Below are 7,918 nucleotides of genomic sequence, written 5' to 3'. Positions count from 1 at the left end.
TACGATTGCAATACTTTGTGGCTGAATATTAGTCTTTATTTCTTCCATGTTGTGCATATGTAGGTCAATTGTGGACTCACTCGACTACATCTTTTGGGATTATATACACAATATTTTCTTAAATCAAATTGTATTAAGTAACTCAATCGGTACTACACCAACTGCACGAAACAAAAATAAATGTTAAGTATATTGTGACAAGTTCAATACAATATGGTGATACATTAAATGAGACGTAGTTGTTTATGACCCGAGATTGCACGAATAGTACAAAGTAAATTGTAGTCTCTTGATACTATGGTGTCTTGTTGTAGGTTTTGAGATTGCTTGTTTATTTATTCTAAATCTTTCCTTGTATAATAACGTTTGCCGGTAAAAAAATATTACGTTCTAAATTACTTACGAAATGCCAAATCATCACCAAGATAACAAAATCTTGTTCCTCACCGATAACGAAATCCATTCATTTGGCAACAAAATCTTGTTCTTTCTTTTTTTCATCCAGTAAAGTCAAAAACATATATGGTAAAACCTTCATATAAGAATATACTCTATATAGAAATGACCTCCATATAAGATTAAAATTTCTGGTCAAATTTAGGAGGTTATAAGTAAGAATAAACTCTACATTGTGATAAGTAATATTTTTTAGGTCTCATCTTAACCATTTTATCTCCATGTAAGGATAATTTGGTATTATAGTAACTAAAGAATATGTAGTTCTTGGGGATTGTATGAATTGTGACAAACTAAACTTAGTTTTCACAAATATAACAAAAGAAGTAGAAATCTTATGAATACTTTGAACGTTCCTAAGTGTATATTTATTTACCATAATTCAGTTACAAGTGTTTCTTGCATAAATGTGTTAAAATTAACCGATCTTTTCCAAAATAAACTCTATATAAAAAATTGGGAAATTCAACCGAATTCTTAATTGAAATTTCACATCCATTATACCAAATTCTTGCAACTCGCATAAATCTATATTTGTTGCGTTAAATATGAAATTTGTTATTGTTGGCAGTGCTCTAATCCCAACAAGAACACAGTCATCGATCTTAAGCTAGATCTAAACATAAATAAAGAGAGAAACAAAGCTTTACTAAATCAAGTATTCTAATACTAGTAGTTGTTTCCTTCATTTTAATCGAATGTGTTCGTCTAAGAATCGGTATAGCCATGGCCATATGATTAGTGGCAGTGCCAGGATTCAAGTAAAAGGAGGAAAAGAAAGAGAAAAAAAAAGTAAAAAAATTCACTATGTGAAATAACATACTCAGTGGGGTTGTAAAAATTTGCAGAAATAGGTTTTGGGAGCCAGTGAGCATGGACAATCCCGCCGCGCATAATTGCGTTGTTTGATTTCATAGCTTTGTTTTAGGATTCATGTCTCTACATCGATCTGTAAATGGATATGCAACTTCTGAATAAGATTATACTTCTTTTCATGTTCATCATGTATTGCTGTCTTTTTTCTTTTCAAGCCCAGTAGCCCACAATCAACATGAATGTTGTAATGGTCTACTACGATTGCAATACTTTGTGGCTGAATATTAGTCTTTATTTCTTCCATGTTGTGCATATGTAGGTCAATTGTGGACTCACTCGACTACATCTTTTGGGATTATATACACAATATTTTCTTAAATCAAATTGTATTAAGTAACTCAATGGGTATGACATAACCTTGTATTATTGCCATTTAGTTATAAAATACTTTCCATGCTTTAAAAAATTAAAAAATAAAAAGAAGAAAATTTCTTTTTCCAAGTCCGACTGAATGCGATACTTTAATTAAATGTAACTAGCTAAATGCAACCTCGACCATTGTTTCCATTTTTCTGTATACATTCCACAACAGTGTTGAACAAATCAATTCATCCACGTATCACAGTCACACAAATTATAAACTTTCTCTAGCTTATTATTGGTTAATTATTACTTAGAGATTTGTAATTAGTTAAAATCGAAATTAGGAAATTGGTAAGGAAAAAAAGAATCTTTTGTTAGATGTTAGGCTCATGTGAGGATAAAAATTGTCTTTCTTTTCTGGTTGATTTGATGATATTTGATAACAAATGACATTTTCAAAAATGATCACGACAATATGCTAGGGGATTCAGGTACATGCGATGTAGTTAGGCCGAATGGCAGAGATCTCGTTATTTTTACTAACTTTCATGAGTTGTATTTATTTTTGAAATTTCAAAATTTGTATATCTAGTTATTTTTAACATGAGAAATGAAAATTATAATATCAAAACAAAGGTTGCATATAACTTGTATTTAACCCAAAATGGGGTTGTCTTTTAGTCACATTATTTTTGATGAATATAATTACAATACTAATTCTTTATATTTTTGCAAGTAATTCGTTTTTTTTTTTTTTTTAACATGTCTCAAATTAATCAACTCACTGGACCATATTTGTGTTATTCATTAATTAATTAATGTTGTAGTTGAATTTATTTCATTGTAACATCTAAAATAGATAATGTTAACTGGCTTTTTCATCGGAACAGTCCATATTTTATATTGGTTGTATTCTCACTGATTATTTCTTTTGGTTATTTTCGAAATAAATAATTAATTAAAGAGAATATTTCCCGATACGAAGAACAAATGAAAACATTCATGCCATAAAACTTGATTTAATAATGAGAAGTGTGAATATAATAGCCACCTGACATACTGTAGTAAATAAAAATTTCGTTAAAAAGAATAATAGTTACACTATATTCAAGGCATTGTTATTCTTCGACTCTAAATACTTTAGTTATCTCCTGAGGCTCTCAAAGCATCAAATCTCATTTAGTCCTAGAAAATTTGATTGCATACACCAATAATGCTACAACTTACCCCAAATGTATAACCAACTTTACATTATTTTTCAAAATAATGTAACAAGAGGATTATGAATCTATGGAAAAATGAATATTTTATAAGAAATGAAATGTCCAAAATTTAAATGAAAGATCATATTTTGGATCGAGTCACTTATTATCATGTATATATAAACATAGAATGTACATGTAAACGTTGTTTATTTCAATTTTCAAGTATCATATTTATTCATTAGAATATGGTCAAAATTGGAATAGAATGAGTATGAAATCTGGTTGTTGAATGAGCAAAGAAAATATTGTACGAATGTAACAAGTATCTGTGACGGAGATTGTTTTTGTTTTGTCATTAGTGAAAAGAAGGAACTAGCTTTGATCATGTCTGGAATAAGAAATGGGTTTGTATCATTCACGACCTTGGTGTAAGAAGATTTAAACATGTGAAACAATGAAAGAGCGTTTTTTCATAGGAATTAAACACAACGAAGTTGATAGCAACAATGAGAAAGAATCAAGGGAATCTAATCGGCAGACTTCTAAGATACAAATTGATGCGACTAATACTGTTGATGATGTTAGAGCATTGCTCAGTCGAACTCGCAAGCGTTGCTATCTCAAGCTTGTTTGTCAAGTTTAGGTGATCAAAACTATAAGTCTTGATTTCTAGTCTACTTATAGCTATGTCTCGGATTAGGATAGAATGTGTAGTTGACCTTTAGACTTCACGGTGTTTATCGACTAAAGACTAAGATCTACTAAGGAGATCTTGGAGGAACTTCATCAACAAAAGGTATGTGGAGACTAAAACTTATTTATCCTCAGAAGTCTATTCCATTCCATATCCTAATGAGACTAAGTCGTATGGCTATATATACTTTTATATTATACACATTTGATATTTCGAGCCGAGTTTATCTCGCTTATCTATTTCTCTAAATACGAGTTGAAAGTTTTTTTCTTTAGCTATGTTCATCATATTCTTGACGACTTTAGTTGGAAACAATATATTTGTTGGAAACTAAATAATAAGTCAAAAGATGATCATGTGAAAATTGCCTTGAAACATCTTACATGATTTGTGTGATACAGTCATTTGATGTCGACTCGGAAAGTTTCGTATTGATCATTCGATCACTTGAAAATTACTTATAAGATAAGGGTATGTGTGAGACAGTCATTGTCGTCTTCTAAGGATGTTTCAACGATTGAAATGAGAGTTTAAAACAATTAACCTTTGTCTGGATACAACACAGTACGCATACCAATATGCAAACTATTTTGGTATGATTCAGGCTCGGAAACTATACCAGTATGCGAACAGTTTTAACTGTTAAAGTTTAGGAACCAAGTTTGCATACCAGTATGCCAACGTTTCTACCTGAGATAGGTCAGGGACGGCTGTTGCGTACCCGTTTGCAAATGGCTGGATAAGACCATGTCCGGATACTATAGGTTGTGTACCAGTTTGCAAACTTAGTTGGTTAAGTTCTAAAATAGGCGAAGTATGATTTTCATACTCATTAAAGAAAATACATTAATAAATTAAGAAATGCAGTCTTTGCAAACCGTGGCTTAATGTTCATGAATTGATTTCGGTATAAGTACTTTGTACGATTACCAATCAATCCGATTTTGTTTCAATTTGTTCATATATATTTCTATGAGATAGTGAACAATTGAGCAACTCTATTAGTAACACAATTAAATTCTTTTGATTATTTTTCATGATTGACTTATCATCATATTTGTTCTAGAAGTGTTTGATGAATGTGATTAAGACAAAAGTGTTCATATGGATAACTTCGGTTAACTATTGTTGAGCCAACTCAATATACACGTATAGCTGCGGTTATCCATATCTAAACTAAGGTATATTTCATGTGTTTGTAACAAGATAAGACCATCTAACGTTGGAGAGATATTTCTTTGGTTTTAAGCAAACTTAGCTTGAATATTAAATCAGGTTTTTATTTAACGTTGAATTAATATTGAATGCTTTGTTACTAAGCTATCTTAGATTTGATTGAAAGCAAACACTGATTTGAAAGAGTATATAAGGGAGAACTCTAGCAACTGGAAAACCTAATCCCGACACTTTCCTGTGTCCTATTTGAGACTAGAGTCGGTTCTCCTTAAACCTAGGTTTTTCCAAGACCATTATTGGTTAACGACTTGAAGACTTTGTTTGGGATTCGTGAATCCAGACCCAACTATTTTCTTTGTAGTTGTGTATTCTGATCTTACTTGTTCTATCGTATTGAGTATTATCTTCTCTAAGATTTTCTCGAGATTTATCTCCGATAGGTAAGATATTAAAAGTAATCACAAAGCTCTTTGTCTCATTATTTGTGACTCCACAATAACTTTTTCTACTACCATATAGTTAAGTTATTTCGAGGTGATTGATATTTCTAGGCTGTTATTCAGAAATATAATACTAGATTATCAATTGGTTCCTATTTACCTTGATTTATCAAAAGACGGAATAAAAACTTCGTAGGTACTTCTATGGGAGACAGATTTATCTATCAAAATAGACTTATCTGTGGGAGACAGATTTGTCTACAAGTCTTCGACTTTGGGTCGTAGCAACTCTTAGTTTTGCATGAGATCATCTAAGGATTCAAGTGCGTAGAGTCCTACTGGGATTCAGAGACGTAAGGAACGCGACTTTACCTTAATCGGTGTGAGACTTGGTATGGGCTCAACTACAATCCAGTCTGAAGTTAACTTGTAGTAGGATAGTGTCTGTAACGGCTTAATATGGTGTGGTGTTCAAAACTGGACTAGGTCCCGGGGGTTTTCTGCATTTGCGGTTTCCTCGTTAACAAAATTTCTGGTGTTTGTGTTATTTCTTTTCCGCATTATATTTTTATATAATTGAAATATCACAGGTTGTGTGTAGTTCAATCAATTGGTAAATCCGACCTTTGGTTTTTGGATATAAATTGATTGACACTTTGGCATTGGTCTTTGGTACCGTCCAAGTTATTTCTCATATCAATCAGGCTCACAGATTTATGTATGTCCGATTGGAGATTGATTTGAGAAAGAGATATAACTCTTGGATATCTTTCCTTGATTGAGTATGACTGTCTAGTTGATTCTCTTGGAATTATATTGGAGTTTGGTCCATACATATTTCCGAACGAAATATTGGGTCTGGTTGTTAGACCCCCGCTTTTTTCAAATGATCATATAAAATTAAACTCGATATTTTAGTTATAATTTTGATGCTAACAAAAAATCCAAGATCCATCCGAAATTACATGTATGTAAGAACAAAGTTTAATCATACTTTTGGGGATTGATTTTGAGGACCTTGTCTGACTCATCGCATTTTGGCGAGGTTATATGGGTAGAGGTCTACCGTAGAGCGATCCAGCAACAATAACACTCGTGTTGGTGTATGACACTAACACACCACCAACTTTTTCATTCGACAACTTGTATGAAAAAACCTGATACAATAAAAAGTAGGTCAAATTAAAGACCATTGAGTAAGATTATATATAGAGTTTTTTTATTTCCTTTCCAAAATCAGTATGTATAGACCAAGGTCTGTGTACCTAATTGTGTAGAAGACCTCGAAATTAATTTCCAAGATCAATCTATTTTGTATACAAACTGTACAAGCTCATAATTATAACAAGTATGAAAATTGCAATCTGTATTTCGTGATATGAAATCAAAATGAACAAATCTTGGTAGATGCAATGAGTAAATAAGATAGGAGTCTTCACATACCTCTTTATTGATGAAGTTCTAAAAAATGTCTCTGTTTATACTCTAGTCTTCAATCTTCGAGGGTATTCAGTGATATCTGATACTCAACTACCATACTCTAATCCTAGTCCGAGATTTGACTTTAGTAGACTACAAATCAAGATATAGTATTGTGCAACTACCATTGATAACAATCTTGAGATATAAAAACGTACGAGTTCATCCAATGATGCTTTAACACTTAATATTCCGTTTCAAGCCAAACTTGACCAATTAAGATTGATTAAATTGAATTATCATTTATGAGATTAGGTACCTGTAAAACTAAAACTCGCCATAGTGAAACTTAGTAACTAAATTAATTCAAACATTTAATTCAACTTCATTGAATTTTGTGATTTTTAGAAACCATAAAACCTACGAAATATTAGAAAATTTCTCAAGATTGGATAAATATCTGCACTCTACAATGGTCATATGCTTAAGAAAAATAATAAGTATTGTTTTTTCTTTGTGATCTTACATACAAATATCCAATGAGAAAGAGATTTGATTTATCACCAACTGCACACGACAAAAAAGAAATGCTAATTATATTGTGACAAGTTCAATACAATCCGGTGTCACATTAAATAAGACGGTGGTTGTTTATGACCCAAGGTTGGTCACACCTTGCAAGTTTAATTAAATAATACATGGACAGTACAAAATAAATTATAGTTTCTTCCCACTGTGGTGTCTTGTTGTAGGTTTTGAGATTGCTTGTTCATTTTTTCTAAATCTTTCCTTGTATAATAGAGTTTTCCGATAACAATATATGACATGCTAAATTACTTTTGAAATGCTAAATCATCATCAAGGTAACAAAATCTTGTTCCTCACTGATAGCTAAATCCATTCATTTGGCAACACATGTGTGTGAAATCTTTCTTTTTTTTCGTTCAGCAAAGTCAAAAACATATATGCGATAAAACCTCCATATAAAATAAAATTTTCAGATCCAAATTTAGGAAATTATAAGTAAGAATACTACATTATAATAAGTAATATTTTTTTAGGTCTCATCTTAATCATTTTACCTCCATATAAGAATAATTTGGTATTATAGTAAAGAATATATAGTTCTTGATTGATGATTGTATGAATTGTGACAAACTAAACTTAGTTTTTACGAATATAACAAAAGAAGTAGAAATCTTATGAGTACTTTGAATATTCCTAAATGTATATTTATTTACCATAATTGATTTACAAGTGTTTCTTGCATAAATTTTTAAAAATTAACCAATCTTTTTTCCTAGAAAAACTCTATATAAAAATAATTTTATATATCCCCCTTGATAAAT

The sequence above is a fragment of the Papaver somniferum genome, chromosome 2 (genome assembly GCF_003573695.1).
Source record: "Papaver somniferum cultivar HN1 chromosome 2, ASM357369v1, whole genome shotgun sequence".
NCBI lineage: Eukaryota > Viridiplantae > Streptophyta > Magnoliopsida > Ranunculales > Papaveraceae > Papaver > Papaver somniferum.
The sequence above is the reverse complement of the archived record's forward strand: the minus strand, read 5'-3'. Positions refer to the sequence as shown.